Consider the following 21,829-nt stretch of genomic DNA (forward strand, 5'->3'; position numbering starts at 1 on the left):
CCATCTGGTTTCCCCCTTCAAGCTAGACGAGTTTCGTTCTTTGTAGTTTTTTCGTTTGACGCTTATTTCGTGAGATATTTGGCCCGGTCACGATCAATGGACACTGGGTGAGTCAGGAGGAAAGGTACATGTATTGAGGGGTGATAGCATTAGTGATTCTGAATAAAAAAAACTTTGTATAAGCAAATGCAATGTTCCGACTCGTTTCCGAGATAGAACACATGTAATATCACATTTGTACGATTTATTGAATAACTCGAAACCTGCACCCTCAAGCGAAAATGTGTCGCAGTACTAAATTAAACTATATACAGTTCCCTACAAAAAGGGGACCTATTCATGTTTCTTCAGGACTTATAGTTTGCACACAGACAGCGCGAGGAAACTGATAATAGGCGCGACGCGTATGCGCTGTAACTTGGGTACTCTTTGTAGTCCAATTTTAAGTAGTTTCCCGACCAGATGCAACGCAAGTGTCCTGTATCAAACAGTTTGTCTCAGCTTCCTCGACACTACCGTCGTACGTTGTGGACAATAACAATGTTTGAATAACACAGAATATAAGTAAGAAAGTACTATGACTTTGTTCTGTCTCGGAAACCATTCGCAACAGGTCATATGTCCATATGGATTTTTTTGTTCAGAGTCACTTATACTATCGTCCCTCAAAGCTTGTCTTCCTGACTCATCCTGTATGAGTGAAGACTGGGCCGAATGTATCCAAGAAAAGAAGCATAACCGGTGACGCAGCATTATTCTTCCCCGCCTGGTTCACCACAACGATCGTGTGCGACAACGCTGGAGTTACCCTTGTAAGGCAAAAGCCGCGAAGACGTAATGGGCCGGCGAATACTGTCGAATATGATTCGATACTGACTTCATTTTTTATGGAAGACAATGCGCGACCGTATCAAACAGCGCTCGTGGATGAGCTCTTGGAACAAGGGGGTGTTCGGCGAGTGTACGGGCCTGTCGGCTCTCCCGTTTTAAATACCATCAGCACGTGTCAGGTGGGTTGGGGGGACGTATGACAGAACGTCCATATGTACCAACGAGCTTGCAGCAATTGTTGACCGCGCTGGTCAAGGAATGGAACGCCCTACCAAAGGATCTCCTTACCAAATTTGTGGCAAGCGAACACGTTGCAGAGCATGCACTAACGTCCCTGCTGATAACACACCCTGTTCAGAACCATGTCCAACTTTTTTTAATGCCCAGGGGACCATCACGAATCGCAGTGACATGTCATTTCTGTTCATCTCATTGCGTATTTTCTTCATTACATTCTGTGCTATTCTTTAGCAGTTCTTTCCATGTATGGTCAAAGTTCCATCGAGCTGTATCTGTCGGTAGTGACACATCGTGCGTAGGTGTCTTTCGTTCTTAAGTTTTGCACACCAGTGCATTAACAAGCGATATGGAGTAGGACTATGGCGTAAAATCAATATTGGGGAAAGCGAATGGAAAAACTACATTTGTCGGAAAGGTTCTGAGAAAGTCTGGTTCATCTGTAATGTAAATTCTGTATAAGACGTTAGTGCGTCCAGTTGCAGAATATTGTTTGGGACGTTACCGAGTAAGCAAGGTAACATGCACCGAAGAAATTCAGAGATGGCAGAGGATTGGTAGGGGTCGTAGAAAAGTGTAACAGGAATGCTTGGAGAACTTAGATGGGAATCCTTGGAGGAAAGGTGTTGTAGTTCTCGCGAAACCCTATTGGGTCCATTTGGAGAACCTGCATTCAAAGAAGTCTGTGCGACCATTATGCTGCCACCAATCTTATGTAGAATGTAAGAAAGATAGGAGATAAGGAAACAAAATCGGTAATATTGCTACCATATAACCTCCAACATACAGTGTGCAGTGGCTTGTGCGGCTTTCATGTAGATGTAGATATGCAGATGTATAGGAAATTTTATGCCTGGACGCCACTGCCGGCCGGGGTGACCGAGCGGTTCTAGGCGCTACAGTTTGGAACCGCGCGACCGCTACGGTCACAGGTCCGAATCCTGCCTCGGGCATGGGTGTGTGTGATGTCCTTAGGTTAGTTAGGTTTAAGTAGTTCTACGTTCTAGGGGACTGGTGACCTCAGAAGTTTAGTCCCATAGTGCTCAGAGCCTGGACGCCGCTGTGAAAGACTCCGTGCCCAAATGAGATATTAGACAGATTCGCCTCTACTGAACTCTCCATCAACTGGACGTTCATTCACGCAATGAGATAGTTAACTCGGTATGTCAGGAAATGGAACATTAAAAAAAACCGATGATAATGTATCGGAGAGAGACAGATAACGCTGGTAATATGCCGCAATGCCGGTACGTCTGATAGCAGCCGGTATGTTTGCGTCCCAGATACGGGAGGAAAAGATCGCGAGTTGCGTAATGCTATTGAGGCGGACACCTCACTGCGGCCAGTGTTTGAGGGTCAGATGTACTCGCTGACCACACAGCTCTCTGGCCTTGGAGCCTTAACAACAGGCACCGGCAACAGTCTCTGCAGTATACCTGCCACGGGAAGCTCTCTAAAGGGAATAACTGCTATGTTGAAATATGAAAGGAATTCGTTGCAAAAATCTGCGTCATTACTTTTCTGCCCTGTCCGCAGCTCGTGGTCTCGCGGTCGCGTTCTCGCTTCCCGAGCAGGTTTCGATTCCAGGCGGGGTCAGGGATTTTCACCTGCCTCCAGATGACTGGGCGTTTGTTGCCCTCATGATTTCATCATCATTCATGAAAGTGGCGAGTTTGGACTGAGCAAAGGTTGGGAATTTGTACGGGCGCTGATAACCGCGCAGTTGAGCGCCCCACAAACCAAACATCATCACCGTCATCATCATACTTTTCTGCCGCACTTCTTATTGGTTGCCTCGCTTTGCAAAAGATTTCATTACTTTCTTATTTACTTACTCGGTGGATTACGCAAACCACACTCAGTCTGTGGGTTCGTCGATCAGCCTTCTCTGTATTCTTTAGTCCGAATATTCTTCCCCAGCTAATTTCATCGTACACATGTCCTCTCTGATCTCACGGATCCACCTCTGCCATGGTCTTCCCCTCGATCTGTTAACTTTGATCCGTGCGACTGCTACGGTCGCAGGTTCGAGTCCTGCCTCGGGCATGGATGTGTGTGATGTCCTTAGGTTAGTTAGGTTTAAGTAGTTCTAAGTTCTAGGGGACTAATGACCACAGCTGTTGAGTCCCATAGTGCTCAGAGCCATTTGTTAACTTTGATGTTTTCTTCCACCATCTGTCTGGTGATCTGGCCTTCTCCAATAGTCTTTATCTTTTTCTCTCACCCTTCATCCGAACAAGCCTCGGAAGGTCCAACGTCACCGACCGACCACCGTGTCATCCTCAACCGACAGGCGTCACTGGATGCGGATATGGAGAGCATGTGGTCAGCACACCGCTCTCCCGGCCGTATGTCAGTTTGCCTCACGAGGGCTGAGCGCACTCCGCTTGCCAACAGCGCTTGGCAGCTCGGACGGTCACCCATCCCAATACTAGCCAAGCCCCAGAGCGCTTAACTTTGGTGGTCTGATGGGATCCGGTGTTATCACAGTGGCAAGGCCATTGGCCTTCTCTGTCCTTCAATGGTCAACAAATCTGTCTCAGAGCAGCATTCTCAAATATCAGAAGCTTTCTTTCTATGTTTTGGGTCAAAGTGATTTCGATAGAAACCGGGACGTGAGCAGTTTTTCGAGTACAAACCTTGACCTGTTTCCTTGTTATATTCTTCACATTATTTCCCATTCACATCTCTCTGCGCCTTGCGTGGTATTTTGTCGTATCCACATTCATCTTCAAGCCTACTCTACTGACTCTTCCATTGTCACTCTTGCTCTCTGAATCAGATCTTTCTCATTTTGTGCTATTAGAAATACATAATGCGTGTTGACCCAACTAGGTGAATGCCTGCCTCTAGGCTTGTAGCTTTTCTCAGTGCTTTTTCTAGTACCACATTAAACAGAAGGGGACAGAGACAGTTTCCCTGCCGTACTCCATCCCGTCCGCACCTCGAAGTTCTCGGACATTTTTCCATTCAGTTTCGCCGCGCATTTCTTCTTTTGAACACATGATTGTGTTCCTAGTAGTTTTATTAGTTTTTTGGGAACTTGCACGCTTTCTGGTTCTTGTCATTTTGCTTGGCTGTTCACACTATCATATGCTTTTTGGACTTACCCTATCATTTATATGAAGTAAATGATGTACCAAAAATACAGGGAGTTTATAGTTACCCAAAAGCAATCTCTAATAGTCAAATGGGTAAATAACTTACAGGAATGTTTGAAAAAGCACTGAGTGCGGTATAAATTCAGGTGATAAAAGTCATGGAATACCTCTTAAGCTGCGCTAGGTAGCCGCGCGGTTTGAGGCTCCTCGTCATGGTTCGCGTGGCTTCCCCCGTCATAGGACACTGAATATCCCGTGTTTCAACACTGAAGAGATGACGGCAGCTATGTCACAATCGGAACAAGCCCCTCTCTTTCGCAAAACACTCCCTCCTCTTAAAGAAAATCACAAAAAGTTCATTGTGCTTAAAATGCAGGTAAAGTTTTAGTAACGCTTTGAAGCTGCACTGTCATTCATCGCACAAGGAACGGAGATTTAGTTCTTTCGTAATTGAGATACTTACGTTGCTTCAAAGTTAAACACGACAATTTTCAATAGTATGAGACTAGGATTTGTTTTTTATCCTGAAAGAATATGGTTAAAACTGGTTACTGCACGTGACAAGTTGAGTATTGTCTCCTGACAGGTATTTTACCACCTGCCTCATCTCCTACCCCCTCCCCCCCCCCCCCCCCCTCCGTCAGTCCCTTTTCATTTTTTCATTGCGATGCTTACAGTATTTTTACTTTTGCATTTCCATATTCGCTCGATATCGCTGCAAGAATGGCAAGAGTGACGACACCACGTTGAGGTGTGGGTAAAAGTGTAGGAATAGTTCCGTTACATAGCTACAACTTCTTCAAAATGTTAGAAGAGAAGAAAAATGAATCTATAGAGAACACGACAAGGAATGTAATTTTCAATTCTTCCTTCCAAGGAAGCGTAGAACCCATCCTGCTGTGATTGTATTTTCGAGAAATGTTATAGACCTTGGTTTTTGGTACTAACAGGAATTAGCATCTTTAAATTTGATTAATGTAACGTAGCTTGGACTATCGTGCAACGGCATCGTCCTTGACTAGAATGTGTGAACAGCTCCACGAACTGGAAGCTGCTGAGGGAAGCATCTTATTTCCGACGTGGGTCTCATGTAACTGCCGTGCAAGAAAGATGGATGCCTGTGATTCAGTTTATCTCTGTGATTCAGTTTCCGCCTATCACTCCTGTTGGTTGACGTCAAATCTACTATCAGGGTTACTGTTCGCGGAAAAACTGAGCCCTCCAGTAGTTATCTTAACGATCTCAGTGAATTTAAAAATCAAAACGTCCGCCAGTGTCTTATGTGCGCCTTGGTGATATGTGCACTAAAGATAACAATCACGTAATTATACTGCGATATTGCTTTATGTCTGCGATGCACAAAAATAAATAACTTTCTTATGTAACGGGTAAATAATTCTTAGAGTACGGTAAGCTAACTTGGTACTAATCGTGTGCATGGCGCTCAGGCAAAAAACTGAATGACCGCTGGCAAATGAGATGACTGTTGAGGACTTTCATAGATTAAGATTCCTCATGGACTCATAAAAGTACTTCTCAAGCATATACCGGGTGATTAAAAAGTCAGTATAAATTTGAAAACTGAATATATCACGGAATAATGTAGATAGAGAGGTACAAATTGACACACATGCTTGGAATGACATGGGGTTTTATTAGAACCAAAAAAATACAAAAGTTCAAAAAATGTCCGACAGATGGCGCTTCATCTGATCAGAATAGCAATAATTAGCATAACAAAGTAAGACAAAGCAATGATGATGTTCTTTACAGGAAATGCTCAAGATGTCCACCATCATTCCTCAACAATAGCTGTAGTCGAGGAATAATGTTGTGAACAGCACTGTAAAGCATGTCCGGAGTGATGGTGGGGCATTGGCGTCTGATGTTGTCTTTCAGCATCCCTAGAGATGACGGTCGATCACGATACACTTGCGACTTCAGGTAACCCCAAAGCCAATATTCGCACAGACTGAGGTCTGGGGACCTGGGAGGCCAAGCATGACGAAAGTGGCGGCTGAGCACACGGTCATCGCCAAACGACGCGCGCAAGAGATCTTTCACGCGTCTAGCAATATGGTGTGGAGCGCCATCCTGCATAAACATCGTACGTTCCAGCAGCTGTTTATCAGCCAGGCTGGGGATGATGCTATTCTGTAACATATCGGCGTACCTCTCACCCGTCACGGTAGCAATTACAAAACCAGAATCACGCATTTCCTCGAAGAAAAAAGGCCCGATAACGGTACATGTGGTAAATCCAACCCATACTGTGACTTTCTCGTTGTGCAATGGAGTTTCCACGAAAGTTCTAGGATTTTCGGTACCCCAAATTCTGCAGTTGTGGGCGTTGACAGTCGGAGCGTGAAATGAGCTTCGTCGGTCCACAACACGTTACTCAACCAATCGTCATCTTCCGCCATCTTTTGAAACGCCCACACCGCAAATGCCCTCCGCTTCTCTAAATCGCCAGGTAACAGTTCGTGATGCCGATGGATTTTGTTCGGATAGCATCGGAGGGTACGCCTCAGTGCCAACCAAACAGTAGTGTATGGAATGCCGGTGCGACGTGCGACTGCACGAGCGCTGACTTCCCCGTACATAGACGAACCCGCTACTGTCTCCATTTCTTCCTGAACTGTCTCGGCAGCATTACGCTTTGTGCTCACTCGGCCACTACGGGGTCTATCGTCTAAACAACCCGCGGCTTCGAACTTCGAAATCATTCTCGCCACAGCCGCATTTGTGAACGGACTTTTACCCGTTCGAATCCCCTTCCTATGGCGATAGGATCGTAACGCTGAACTAGCACATTCCCCATTCTGATAATACGGCTTCACTAAAAGCGCCTTTTCAGGTAACGTCAACATGCTGCGACTGCTGGCGCATCTGATTCTCTCTCTCATTACAGCTCCTTTTATACACGATTGTCATGCGCAGTCACTGACGTTTTGCTGTTCAGCGCCATCTGTCGGACATTATGTGAACTTTGTTTTTTTTTCTAATAAAACCCCATGTCATTCCAAGCATGTGTGTCAATTTTGACCTCTCTATCTATATTATTCCGTGGTTTATTAAGTTTTCAAATTTATACTGACTTCTTGAGCACCCAGTACCTACTATGTTAATTCGTCTGTAAGGAACATTTCACTGGATCAGAATTTCTTGGGAGGATTAACGCGGGATATTTGTCGTGTTCGTTGCAACGCAACAGGTAGTAAAAACGAAAAATGAAAATTCAAACGTTCTGAGAGCCGTCCTTTCACCAAACGCGTTTTCACTGCTGCTGTTTTGTTGGTACTTGTTGCATGTCCCTAGACTTGTTCCGATTGTCAAATCGCGGAGAAAATGTTTCAGACATTCATTACTAGAGAGCGCATGATCTTCGTGCCAGGCTGCGCTTTCGTCTAGCATTCAAATTGCCGACCAATTCTTTCCTATAGCGTTGCAAGTGCCATGCGTCAAGTTTCCTCCATTTAGCTGGTGCATCGTTTGTGTGGTAAGCGGATTGCAAAAAAAAATGGCTCTGAGCACTATGGGACTTAACATCTATGGTCATCAGTTCCCTAGAACTTAGAACTACGTAAACCTAACTAACCTAAGGACAGCACACAACACCCAGCCATCATGAGGCAGAGAAAATCCCTGACCCCGCCGGGAATCGAACCCGGGAACCCGGGCGTGGGGCGGATTGCATGTAATCCTTTATTTGAAACAAATAGGCATCTCTGTAATAGAAGAAGGTAATTCGAGTTTCAAAAATTAAAAGAAGTAAAAACGTAGTATGATCAAAGCGTTTCATTCGCATCAATCACAAATAGCAACAAAAATTCTTCCACTGAAACGGAAGAATATAAGTAAATGTCGTGTGACTACGGCCTCCCGTCGGGTAGATCAGTCGCCTGGTGCAAGTCTTTCGATATGACGCCACGTCGGCGACTTGCGCGTCGATGGGGAAGAAATGATGATGATTAGGACAACACAACACCCAGTTCCTGAGCGGAGAAAATCTCCTACCCAGCCGGGAATCGAACCCGCGCCCTTTGGATTGACATTTTGTCGCGCTGACCACTCAGCTACCGGGGGCGGACAAAATGCAATTTCTATCGAAGGAGGGAAGACCGTAGCTGATATATGGCACAACGTACTTCACTGCAAGACCATTCATAGTTATCGGTAGAAAAACAGGAAAGCCTCTTAATAACGATGCCATTTCTCCGTCAACATCATAGGAAACTTTGCAACATCTGATACCACGAATTGAGTTGTGTAAGAGACAGATATAAGTACTGAAAAACTTTTTCTTGAATTTAATTTTGTCATTCTCTAATAAAAATTTAAAGAATATATGAAATGATTTTTGTTGACTGCAGTTCTGTTAGTTAAAATATTACTACTGTATTTCTGTAATTGCATTATCAGAAATAAAAAGTAGTGCCTCAGGATTAATTCTTCTTCAAACAAGACCTTCTTTTTTGGCAATCGGAACCAGGCACTTCCTTGATATGGTACCTATTTTATATAATGAGGAGTCAAAGGAACGGGTGTAGGCATGCATATTCACAGAGATATATAAACAGGCAGAATACGGCGCTGCTTTCGGCAACAAGTGTCTGATGCAATTTTAGGTCACTTCCTGCTGCTACAATGCCAGGTTACCAAGATTTAAGTGAGCTTGACTGTGGTGTTATAGTCAGCCGATAGGACACAGCATCTTCGAGGTAGCGATGAAGTGGGAATTTTCCTGTACGACCATTTCACGAATGTCCCGTGAATATCAGGAATCCGTTAAAACATGAAATCTCCAACGTCGCTGCAACCGGAAAAGATCCTGCAAGAACGGGACGAACGACGACTGAAGAGAATCGTTCAACGCGTCAGAAGTGCAACCCTTCCGCAAATTGCTGCAGATTTAAGTGCTGGGCCGTCAACAAGTGTCGGCGTGCGAACCATTCAACGAAACATCATCGATATGGGCTTTCGAAGGCCCACTCGTGTACCCTTGATGACTGAACGACACAAAGCATTACGCGACATTTTATTGTGAATTTGTTTATGTATTGCGGGAAATAATTGTTTTGAGGCTTATACTAAAAGGTAAAGATTTTTTTTTTTTTTTTTTTTTTTTTTTTTTTTTTTTTTTTTTTTTTTACTGGCAATAGCAAGTTTTGACTTGCCAGAACTTATTGTATGATTCTTGTCTCCTTGCATTTACAAAGCCATTTCAGAGCATCAAAAGAAGTCTGTATTAGGAATCATATACACTGATGAAATACATTTCGGAAATACATTTGACTAGGTAACATATCTAAGTGATAAACGTTGCAAGATAACAGGTTAATGTAAACGCGAGATAAGCCGTTGCAAATAAGAAATGCTGCTACATTAAAAACCGGTGTTACCGCCAGAATGTTGAATGCAAGGGCGCAAACGTGCATGCATTGTGTTGTACAGGTGCGGATACCAGTTTGTGGGACGGAGTTCCGTGCCTGTCGCACTTGGTCGGTCAGTGCAGAACTCTTAACGCTCTTTGTGGATGGCGCTGAAGTTGACGTCCGATGATGAGCCATGTGTGTTCGATTGGAGACAGATTTGGTGATCGGGCAGGCCAAGGCAACATGTCGACACATTGTAGAGCGCGTTCGTGGGTTACAATAGCGGTACGTGGGCGAGCTTAATCCAGTTGGAAAGCACCCCCTGGAATGTAGTTCATGAATGGCAGCACAACAAAACCCGACGTTTTAATTACACAGAATGGCCATATGATTAGTAAAACTCAACAATTCAAATTTCTAGATGTTCAAGATAGTTAACTGACTTGGAAACCCCCGGTTCAGGATCTTGTTCTAAGACTTAACGCTACCATTTTTATTATTAGAACGGTATCTGATGTAAATGATAGTTCGACACGAAAAGTAGTCTACTTTGCTTATTTTCATCCACTAATGACGTATGGTATTGTGTTTTGGGGTAACTCTTCCTATTCTCAAAGCTTATCTTCGGGCAATAAGTGGTGTAATTTCGCGAATCTCTTGTCGACCCCTGTTCACTAGTCTGGATATTCTGAGATTGGCATCTATATATGTACATATATATTCTTTACTGTCGTTTCTTGTTAACAATATCAGCTTATTTTCAAGAATGAGGAGCTTTCACTCAGTTAATGACTTACTAGGCAGAAATGGTTCAAATGGCTCTGAGCACTATGGGACTTAATTGCTGAGGTCATCAGTCCCCTAGAACTTAGAACTACTTAAAACTAACTAACCTAAGGACATCACACACATCCATGCCCGAGGCAGGATTCGAACCTGCGACCGTAGCGGTCGCGCGGTTCCAGACTGTAGCGCCTAGAACCGCTCGGCCACTCCGGCCGGCCTAGGCAGAAATCCCATCTGCATTAGGATCGTACTTCCTTGACTCTTGTACAGAAACGTGTGCATTATGCTGCTGCATCCAATAAGCTACCACAAAATGGTTCAAATGGCTCTGAGCACTATGGGACTTAACATCTAAGGTCATCAGTCCCCTAGAACTTAGAACTACTTAAACCTAACTAAACTAAGGACATCACACACATCCATGCCCGAGGCAGGATTCGAACCTGCGACCATAGCAGTCCCGCGGTTCCGGACTGCAGCGCCTAGAAACGCACGGCCACCGCGGCCGGCGCAGCTACCACAAGAATTAAAAAATCTTAACAGTAATCCACGCGCTTTCAAATCGAAACTGAAGGGTTCCTCATGGGCCACTCCTTTTGTTCTGTCCGAGTGTTCCTTGAAGGATTTAACTAATTCCTTTGCTATATTGTTGATTGTGTTTACATAAATTTATTACTTGTCTTTTTTTGGGTTCATAAATATTTTATTTTATCTGTTATTACTTTTATGTTCTGATTTAATGTACTGGCACGTTCTATTACCTTGGAGATTTACTCCTCAATTTCGTCCTACGGAACTAACGTGTAAAATAAAAAAAACAAAAAATGACACTGAAGTCGTAAAAGACGATGGTTTGGGGTCAGTGAGATGCGCGCCGCAGGGCGCCCGGCTCGGAGCTGTCATCGAAGTAACCAGTTTGTAACAGTTCTTTGTGTTAGGGTGGTGCCAACAGCTGCTCGAATTGCTGCTGCAGATGCAGTACAATGCGCCAGTCATACGCCAAAACGACACTCTTGCCTCGCGGTAGTACCACGTGACCGTCCGCAGCCCGGTCTTCCTGACCTTTCATTCTCGTGACCACTGCTGCCAGCAAACGTATACAGGGTTACGTTCTTACCAAGTCTTTCCTCAGTATCGCAGAAGGAACATCCAGCTTCTCGTAGCCCTGTTACACGACCTCGTGACATCAACTCTCAACGTCCAGTATCGTTGTTGTTGTTGTTTTTGGGGAAGGAGACCAGACAGCGAGGTCATCGGTCTCATAGGATTAGGGAAGGAAGAGGAAGGAAGTCGGCCATTCCCTTTCAAAGGAACCATCCCGGCATTTGCCTGGAGCGATTTAGGGAAATCACGAAAAACCTAAATCAGGATGGCCGGACGAGGGATTGAACCGTCGTCCTCCCAAATACATCCAGTATCAAAGGTAAAAAAGGATCACCACCGTGACAGCGTGTATTTAAAGCAAACCTGATTTGGATTCTCATAGTGGCGCCCCTAGCGCCATTCTTACGCGACTGGTGCGAAATCTGAATAGACGTCATATTTCAGGCGTAGAAACACGTTTATTTCGCACAATTACTTCTAGGCGCTGCGCTCTTTTTCCGTCAGCCTATTTCGAAAATTGTAACATTAAGAAATCTATTTTCTGAGTACATTAGCATATGCATTTGACCGTTTAAAACGAAATAAATATTTTATTGTAACAGCAACGGGAAGAGAAAATACAAAGAAAAAGCTAGTACGTCTTCACGATAAGTGAGACAGGGAGTCCACGCAAGTGGACTTTCATTTACGCCGCGCGGGATTAGCCGAGCGGTCTGGGGCGCTGCAGTCATGGACTGTGCGGCTGGTCCCGGCGGAGGTTCGAATCCTCCCTCGGTCATGAATGTGTGTGTTTGTCCTTAGGATAAATTAGGTTAAGTAGTGTGTAAGGTTAGGGACTGATGACCTTAGCAGTTAAGTCCCATAAGATTTCAAACACATTTGAATATTTTGAACTTCCACTTACACCTTAGTGAATCATAAAAAATAATGATTCTACATTTGTGTCGTGCTTTGGTAATAGTTTGTAGGAAAATATAAAAAGAAATATTTCCCGTGACTTTTTCTAAACTCAGGAGTGAAAAGGTTATCGCAAGCTTCAAAATCGAATACGTTCGATTACCAACAGCACACCGTTACCCATCCTTCCTTTAATGTACATCTTTTGGAATTTATTAATATTATGAAAAGGATAGTTGCCACTCAGCATATAGCGAAGATGCCGAGTCTCAGATAGGCACAACAAAAACACTGTCACAATATAAGCCTCCGGCGAAAAAGGCCTTTGTGAAGAACACACACACACACACACACACCTGTATATATATTGTAAGTAGGCTGTTTAGGTTTTTATGTTGCTGAAGCCATGTAGTGCTCTGTATGAAAATCGCTGACTGCACTGTGTGCAGTCTATGGTTGGTTGGACTCATTGTTGGAATATTCGCTAGTGTAGCTTTGGGCAGTTGGATGTGAACAGCGCGTAGCGTTGGGCAATTGGAGGTGAGCCGCCAGCAGTGGTGGATGTGGGGAGATGTCAGAGATCTGATATGTTAATATGAGCGGACGATCTGGACGTGTTTCCGGCAGAAAAAGGAAATTTGCTAAACTGGATGTCATGAATTTATATATATATATATATTATGACTTTTTAACGTTATTAAGGTAAACACATTGTTTGTTTTCTATCAGAATCTTTCATTTGCTAACCATATGCCTATCAGTAGTTAGTGCCTTCAGTAGTTAGATTAATGACAGATATAAGTTATTGTTAGTCAGGGCCATTCCTTTGCAGGGATTATTGAAAGTCATATGCGTTCCGCTAAAATATTGTGTGTCAGTTTAGTGATGATCAGAATAAATAAAGAGAAAACTGTTTAAATACGTTGAGTTTTGCTCAGCTGTTTGAAAATCAAATAACGTAAGAGATTTACCAGCAGACTCCCTTTACATTCAAGTTTCAATATATATATATATATATATATATATATATATATATATATATATATATATATATATGTGTGTGTGTGTGTGTGTGTGTGGTCTGTTTTTGACAAAGGCCTTTTTAGTCGAAAGCTTATATTGTGACAGCCTTTTTGTTGTGCGTCATCATCTCCTCTATATGGTTAGCAGCAACTGTCCTTTTCTTAGTATTCTTGCTTCCTTCCTCCATTTTCCATTGTTTGATTTTGGAATTTATTTATTTTCCAGTTTCTGGGAAATGGAGGGGGGGGGGGGAGGAGAGGGAGAGCTGGGTTGACGGGGACCGGGGACTGGGGACTGCATGGTGCTGTAGAGTGAGGCTGGTGGACAAACACCAGCCAAACACGAGCCCTCGACCGCCGCTCCCACGGCCCAGCTGGCCGTGATTCACAGACAAAACACGATAAGGCGCCGGCCGTGCAAATACTGCGGACACGGCGCCCGCTATCTGCGTGACGTGGACGCGCGGTTCATCAGCCCTGCGTGCCGCTGCGTGACCCACGGAGCTTTCGCCCTCGACTAGACAGGACGAGCCCAAAAGCCACCGTCAAAATTACAGTGCCTCGCAAAAAAAATATCAAGCACCCACCCAGAAGGGAAGGAGGAAACGGAATGAAGCTGCACACACTGGAATGCTGTGAGATGATATTTCAGGCCGGCCGATGTGGCCGAGCGGTTCTAGGCGCTACATTCTGGAACCGCGCGACCGCTACGTTCGCATGTTCGAATTCTGCCTCGGGCATGGATGTGTGTGTGATGTCCTTAGGTTAGTTAGGTTTAAGTAGTTACAAGTTCTAGGGGACTGATGACCTCAGAAGTTAAGTCCCATGGTGCTTAGAGCCATTTGAACCTTTTTTGATATTTCAGTGATTACAATATCGAGTGAAATTTACAAAGAACTTGGCCTACTAATCAGTATGGCGTTGCACTCCCTCCAGCCTGGGCATATGCACTGATACTGTTGGGAAGGGTGTTATAAAGTCAGTATATCCTCTCCTGAGGCAATCTGGCCCACAACTGTTATAACTGGTTATTAGGGTCCAGGATGTTGCTGCTGTGATGCAATTGATGTCTTAGTTGGTCCCCCACATGTTCTATCGGGGCCGGATCTGGAGATATTGCTCGCTCCGAGGGTACCTCAACATCAAGCAAACAGTTCACAGAGCCATATGTGTGTACGAGTACTGTTCAGTTGAAAAATGGCGCTGCGTTACTGCCGCACGAGAGCTAAAACATGACAACGTAGGATATCCGTGGTGTACCGTTGCAGTGACACCACCAATTATTGGCACACATAGCGTTATACGAGGGGCGTTTGAAAAGTCCGTGCGAAGTCCGAGACATGGCACCACCGGCGCTTATCGAGGTCATGTTTAGTTAGTAGCATCTTTGGAAAGAACGCACACCAAGTTTCAGCCATATTGGTCTATTTCTTTGTGTTTGGCATTCGTGTGAAACAGGGAAGTCGAATGATTGTCAAAAAATGGACGAAAAAGAATTTCGGGTGGTGATTAAACATTTCGTTATGAAAGGTAAAGGACCTCAGGAAACTAAAGAGAAACTTGATAAAAATTACGGTGAGTCTGCATCTTCGATTAGAACAGTTAATGAGTGGTGTCAAAATTTTCGGAGTGGCCATTTGGGCACAAGTGATGTTGAACGTTCTGGACGCCGTGTGGAGGTTTCGACTCCAGAAATCATTGATAAAATCCATGATATGGTGATGGATGACAGAAGAGTTAGGGTGCGTGAGATTGCTAGTGCTGCGGGCATCTCGCATGAACAGGTAAATAATATTTTGGATAAACATTTGGACATGAGAAAGATATCCGGAAGATGGGTTCCGCGATTGCTCACGCTTGACCAAAAACGGAATCGTGTGAAGTGTTGCAAGGATGGTTCGCAGCTGTTTAGGAAGAATACGCAACACTTTAAGCATCGTTTCGTCGCTGTGGATGAAACATTAATACATTACTATACCCCTGAGACCAAACAAAAATCCAAACAATGGGTTACCAAGGGAGAATCTGCACCAAAAAAGGCGAAGACCGTTCCTACGGATGTAAAGGTTATGGCGACTGTCTTTTGGGATTCGCAAGGGATAATCCTCATCGACTACCTGGAAAAGGGTAAAACTATTACAGGTGAATATTATTCATCGTTATTGGACCGTTTGAAAACCGAGCTGCAAGAAAAACGCCGGCGATTGGACCGCAGATAAGTCCTTTTCCATCACGACAATGCACCAGCACACACCTCAGCAGTTGTGGTCGCAAAATTAATGGAAATAGAACTCCAGACTTGGCCCCCTTGGACTACTATTTGTTCCCCAATTTGAAGAAATGGCTGGTGGAACAAAGATTTTATTCAAACGAGGAGGTGATTGCAGCAACTAATAGGTATTTTCCAGACTTGGGCAATTCCTATAATTCGGAAGGGATCAACAAATTAGAAAAGCGTTGGACGAAGTGTATAAGTCTAAAAGGAGACTGTGTCGAGCCGGCCAGAGTGGCCGAGCGGTTCTAGGCGCTTCAGTCTGGAACCGCGCGACCGCTACGGTCGCAGGTTCGAATCCTGCCTCGGGCATGGAAGTGTGTGGTGTCCTTAGGATAGTTAGGTTTAAGTAGTTCTATGTTCTAGGGGACTGATGACCTCAGCTGTTAAGTTCCGTAGTGCTCAGAAGCATTTGAACCATTTTTTGACTGTGTCGAAAAATAAAAAAGGTTTACCCCAAACACGTAAGTAGTTTTTTTTTTGTGTACGGACTTTTCAAACGTACCTCGTATATGCGCTGCAACAAGTGAATGTGATGCCAAAACACCGCTATATTTATTTAAATGTACACAAATTTACTCTCCCTTCATGCTTAATGTCTGCGCCGGCGGCGATGTTATCTTTCAGCAGTATAATTGTCTTTGTTTCCGAGCCAGATCCGTGCTACATTGGTTTCAGGAGCATTATAGAGAACTCACGTTGATATCTCGGCGACCAATTTCGCCTGATGAAAATCTTATGGAACTCATCTGGATCACTATCGGGCACCATCACCGCGCAACGTATCAGCGGCCCGTTATTTACGCGACATGTGCGTAGACATCTAATGCTCATACCTCCATAAACCTACCGACAAACTGTCGGATCCCTGGCCGGCCGAAGTGGCCGTGCGGTTAAAGGCGCTGCAGTCTGGAACCGCAAGACCGCTACGGTCGCAGGTTCGAATCCTGCCTCGGGCATGGATGTTTGTGATGTCCTTAGGTTAGTTAGGTTTAACTAGTTCTAAGTTCTAGGGGACTAATGACCTCAGCAGTTGAGTCCCATAGTGCTCAGAGCCATTTGAACCATTTTTTTTGTCGGATCCCTGATACGCAGAATCAGTGACGTATTTCATTCCAAAGACGTACAAACAAGCAATTAAGCAGGTGGTCATAACGTTTTGACTCGTCAGTGTATTTAAATGTATAGTAGTAAACATAAGGTTCTTCCAGTATAACTGGTTTCTCACAGCAAAAATATTAGTTTACGAAATCACTTGCTCTACACATCAAAAAAGTATCGGCGCACCTACACAAAAGCGACGTTAAAGTTTCTCCAATTCACTCAGTTCAATTCTAGTAACATGTATGTGTACTGTTGCCACTCATGATTAGTTGTAGATCTCTTGGTACGGAGTGAACCAAGTTGCAAGCAATATCTGGTGAGATCTTCGACCTTTCCTCTAACAACACCGTCTAAAACTTCCGCTTCCCTGTATAACGACGTTTTAGAGCTTTTGTATCCGAATGTGCAGAAAGGCGCTTTATCGGGTTAAGATCAAGGCTCTGTGGTAGAGAGAGAACCTTTCTTGGAGCATTGTATAATAACCACACCCGAGATCTCAGAGCCGTATGTTTAGTATCGTTCTCTTGTTGAAAGTAGAAGACGCCATGAGGACACAGTTTCTATGCACTGCTACGTAAATAGCCTCGCAACACATCAATATATTTGCGATGACCCGTGACGCCTTCAATGACGGTCAAGTCGCTAACACCACAAGCTTCCCTACATTCCCAAACCATTATGGTTTCTCCCCCATGTTTTACTGTAGGTAGAGCATGTATGTGGCTGGAGCGCTCCGAAAGTCCATATGGATGATGTTTCGTTGAACGGTTCGCTGACACCGCCGCACGGATTGGTCGCGCGGTCTCGGGCGCCACGTCACGGATTGCGCGGCCCCTTCCGTCGGAGGTTCGAATCCTCCCTCGGGCATGGTTGTATGTGTTGTTCTTAGCATAGGTTAGTTTAAGTAGTGTGTAAGGCTAGGGACTGATGGCGTCAGCAGTTTGGTCCCTTAGGAATTCACACACACGAACACACACACACACACACACACACACACACACACACACAGTGGCCCTTGTTCATGACCCAGCATTGATTGAAACCTGCAGCAATTTGCGGAGGGGTTGCACTTGTCATGATGAACGATTCCCTTCAGTCGTCGTTGTTCTCATTCTTGCAGGATCTTTCTCGGACCGCAATGATGTCGGATTTGTTGTTTTACCGGATTTCTGATATTCACGGTACACTCGTGAAATTGTCGTACGGGAAAGTTCCCACTTCGTCGCTACGCGGAGATGCTGTATCCCATCACTCGTGCGCCGGCTGTGACACCACATTCAAACTCACTTAAATCTTGATAACCTGCCATTCTAGCAGCATGACAACTGCGCCAGGCTCTTTTTGTCTTATATAGGCGCTGACGACTGCAGCGCCGTATTCTTCCTGTTTACATATCTCTGTATTTGAATACGCTTACCTATACCAGTTTCTTTGGCGCTTCAGTGTATTTATCAACAGCCCGTTCTCCCCGGTAGTGACAGCACTCCAAACGCAGTCTTTTGTTTTGTCGTGTTACGGGCAGATGATTCATGGGACTTAAAGTCTCTAGTCTCTCCGCTGCTGATGGTGCGAGGCCACGTAGAATTTTGTAGAAAGTCAGTTACGTGGTCTCGGGTGCCACGCACATCCGTAAAGGGGTTAGGATGCACTTGGTAGACGACACGGCGATCCTTCCTGATTGTGGTAAGAGGCGTTAGAGCGGAATCTCGGTGACGTCTGTGGGTATCCCCAGGTTGCCACGCAGTCCAACATCAGGCCACTGTCATATCCGGATGACCCACAACACTGAGCATTGCTCGAAATGACCAACCATCCAAATGGAGACTCACAGTGAGTAAGCGCATCTCCATGACCTTCACAGTCATCATTCAGCAGCTGACGCTCTCCACGCCCCTTGTATACCCTACCAGGCCTAGTCGCAACTCTAAACACTAACAGCGCTAATGGTCTATGATGGCCGTTCTATTTATCACAGAGAACAGCAACTCTAATCATTTATATACCCGCCGACGATGCGTACAGGTACGAAGTTACATTCACATTCAACTGTGTCAGACTGTGTATACAAATGACATGGCCAAAACTCGAACACAATTTAATTTTATTTTGGGTTTCGCCCGTCATACCTGGACAGCTTCGAAATTGTACTAATTAGTGTATTAACGTAGCAACAACAACAAAGTTAATCTCAATAAGTCAATATAGAACATAGTATCTTACAATTACTACTGTGGTGACATCATGTTAGTGCACTAAAGAACCGTTCAGTACTACAATGAAGCACAAAGTGGCACGCAGTGGTACTAATATCAGCTCTAGGTTCATTGATAGGACGTATGAACAAAGGAAAACTGTGGATGGTACCCCATTTGATAGGGAACGTAAGAGTAATATCGATTTGTACAAACCGCGTACTAGCATAATCTTCTGCAGCGTATCATTAGCTGAATGAATTCTTTCTCTTCGTTTCATAAATTTTGTGGCTCTCTTTTCTTTTTCGCAAATATCTCCGACAGTGCTAGCACATTCAACAACCAGCTATCTCCAGAATGAGATGTTCACTCCGCAGCGGAATGTGCGCTGATATGAAACTTCCTGGCAGATTAAAACTGTGTGCCGGACCGAGACTCGAACTCGGGACCTTTGCCTTTCGCAGGCAAGTGGTCTAATCCTCTATATGAAATAATTACTTAACATATTTTTAGCCACGTCTGGTTCCTAAAAGCGGAAAAATGGAAGAAAGATCGAATTACAAGCAGCGGCTTCGAATCCAAACCAATCCCGGCTTTCCTGCGCGTCTGCATCTCAAGAGCATGGAGATTCTCAAAATAGGACCGAAACGCTACCAGGTTAATAAACTGATTTTTAATCTAGTTGCTTTTTTCTAATATAAAAATTGCAGTTAATAGTTTGCTATTATGATGATTTACTCACGGTTTCACTTTTTCATTGCTTTTTATCTTTCAAATTAAAGCGATTGGAATCTATTAAAATTATCCGATTTAGACCAAAATTACGTCTGTCTAGACGTAAAGCATTCAGGGAATGGAATTTATGTTATATTATGTGCCACAATCAGTATATAAATAACAAATGCTGAAAATGCCGATTTATATTCTTTCTTGTAAGTTGGTAGAATCAATTTGTTTCATATTAACTCTACCAGCTCTTTAGCGCACCCTACCTTGGTGCTCGTTATCGTATTGAAAAATATTGTGCGATATAACTAAGATTATATGTATATATGTATTTTATTTTCATAGGACCGTCATCATCAATATCGCAGTAAAACAGAAAAACTGGACACTACTTCGCATGGAAATAGTTCAGAACAGAGCGGCGGCTGTTGTACAAATCAATCATGACACAGCACAAGAAAGAAATACGAGCATTTCTATTCCTAGACAAATAATTCTCTCAGATTCTAGCACTAGCGCAGCTGGGGCAAATATCGACAGCGTCGCACCAGCGCCACGCACACTGACAGACGACGGATACAATGAAATTGAAAAACTTTCTGATTTTGCTCCAACAAGAGAAACGCCACCGCTGCAGAAACATGGAGTATCTTGTCTGTCCACCCTTTTCAGCCCTCGGCTGATAAAAACAGCTTGCCTTTTGATGGAAATTGAGCTCATTATCGAAAGTTACCAACCGGAGCTTTAATTCGACGAGTATCTGTCTCTTATTCTGTAGAATTAAATAAGATATTCTGCACTACCTGCACGTGTTTTGCGTCTGACAATATGAAGAAAGAAGAATGAGGGAGAAGTCCATTTAGTGATGATGCTACTCCGTCGGGGCCCGAAACACTTCAATGACATTAATAAAAATGAGATCCCTGATGACACACTGAACTCTCGCACCAACTGCAAATTTTGGCCAAGAATTGTTGTCAAGAGAATCAGAGCCTCTTGCAAAAGCTTTTAATGAACTGTCTAAAACTTTAAGAATGAACACGCTCCATCTAGGCAACAAGACGTGTATGGCACAGATTCTCAGAGTGAGGAAAAAGACGACGACCATAACGAAGATGTCTTAGACAAAACTGCAAACAACGCCATTTGTTTTTCCCGAAGGCGTTCAGCGGCTTGCCAACGTTGCATACCACGTGCATGCGAACTCTTGCCACGGTGTAACATGCACATCAGTACGTCTTCAACTTATACGTTGCTTGTTGTGTAATCCTCACAATTTCGTTCCCTTAAGCGACTTGTGAGAGACGATTTTCTGCGTTGAAGCGCATTAAGCCGGGACTTCGGTCTTTACTGTGGCAAGAACTGTTAGATTCGTTGATTATCTTAAACACAGAATCTGCTCTAATCAGGGATGACGAGAATAGCAGCTTTTCTATCGAGTTGTTGACACCTTAACTGAAACTTTAAAAAACAATTTGATTGCCTAGCTTCAGATTTGTTATATTATAAGTGGGTTGGGTTGGGTTGTTGTGGGGAAGGAGACTAGACAGCGAGGTCATCGGTCTCATCGGATTAGGGAAGGACGGGGAAGGAAGTCGGCCGTGCCCTTTCAAAGGAACCACCCCGGCATTTGCCTGGAGCGATTTAGGGAAATCAAGGAAAACCTAAATCAGGATAGCTGGACGCGGGATTGAACCGTCGTCCTCCCGAATGCGAGTCCAGTGTGCAAACCACTGCGCCACCTCGCTCGGTATGCTATAAGTAATTGGTTAGTTAGGTTTAAGTAGTTCTAAGTTCTAGGGGACTAATGACCTCAGATGTTAAGTCCCATAGTGCTCAGAGCCATTTGAACCATTTTTTACCTAATAATATATATCTTTGAAAATTAATAATTTTTGTATTTTTATTATTATCCAATTGTATCCGATTTACCATTATCCCAGGCTTGTGGGGAGCCACCGGACACTTCCGGCACAGATCGACCCTGTGTACGACCATTTTTTGCCCATTTAATGTTTTCCATTACAGTGCTGTGTAATTTGGTTATATCAAGTTTTTGATAACCGTTTCTTGAGGTAATCTCTTTAATAATACGTAGTTATTTGGCTCTTTCCTTATATGCAAGTGCTTGTGGCTCTTTTATCTGTATGTTATTCTCGACATTCGCTGTCCCTCCTTCCCC

The 21,829-nt window shown here is 44.1% G+C and overlaps 1 protein-coding gene and 1 pseudogene across 1 annotated transcript in view; one reads left to right on the top strand and one right to left on the bottom strand.

The window, feature by feature from the left end:
• Positions 1-21,829, top strand: part of LOC126419635 (rho-related GTP-binding protein RhoU-like) — a 106,630-nt gene that overhangs the window by 20,223 nt on the left and 64,578 nt on the right. The window lies entirely within an intron of this gene.
• LOC126420268 (5S ribosomal RNA) lies at positions 3,457-3,574 on the bottom strand (annotated as a pseudogene).

Source organism: Schistocerca serialis, chromosome 9 (assembly GCF_023864345.2).
Source record: "Schistocerca serialis cubense isolate TAMUIC-IGC-003099 chromosome 9, iqSchSeri2.2, whole genome shotgun sequence".
In the NCBI taxonomy this organism is placed as follows: Eukaryota; Metazoa; Arthropoda; class Insecta; order Orthoptera; family Acrididae; genus Schistocerca; species Schistocerca serialis.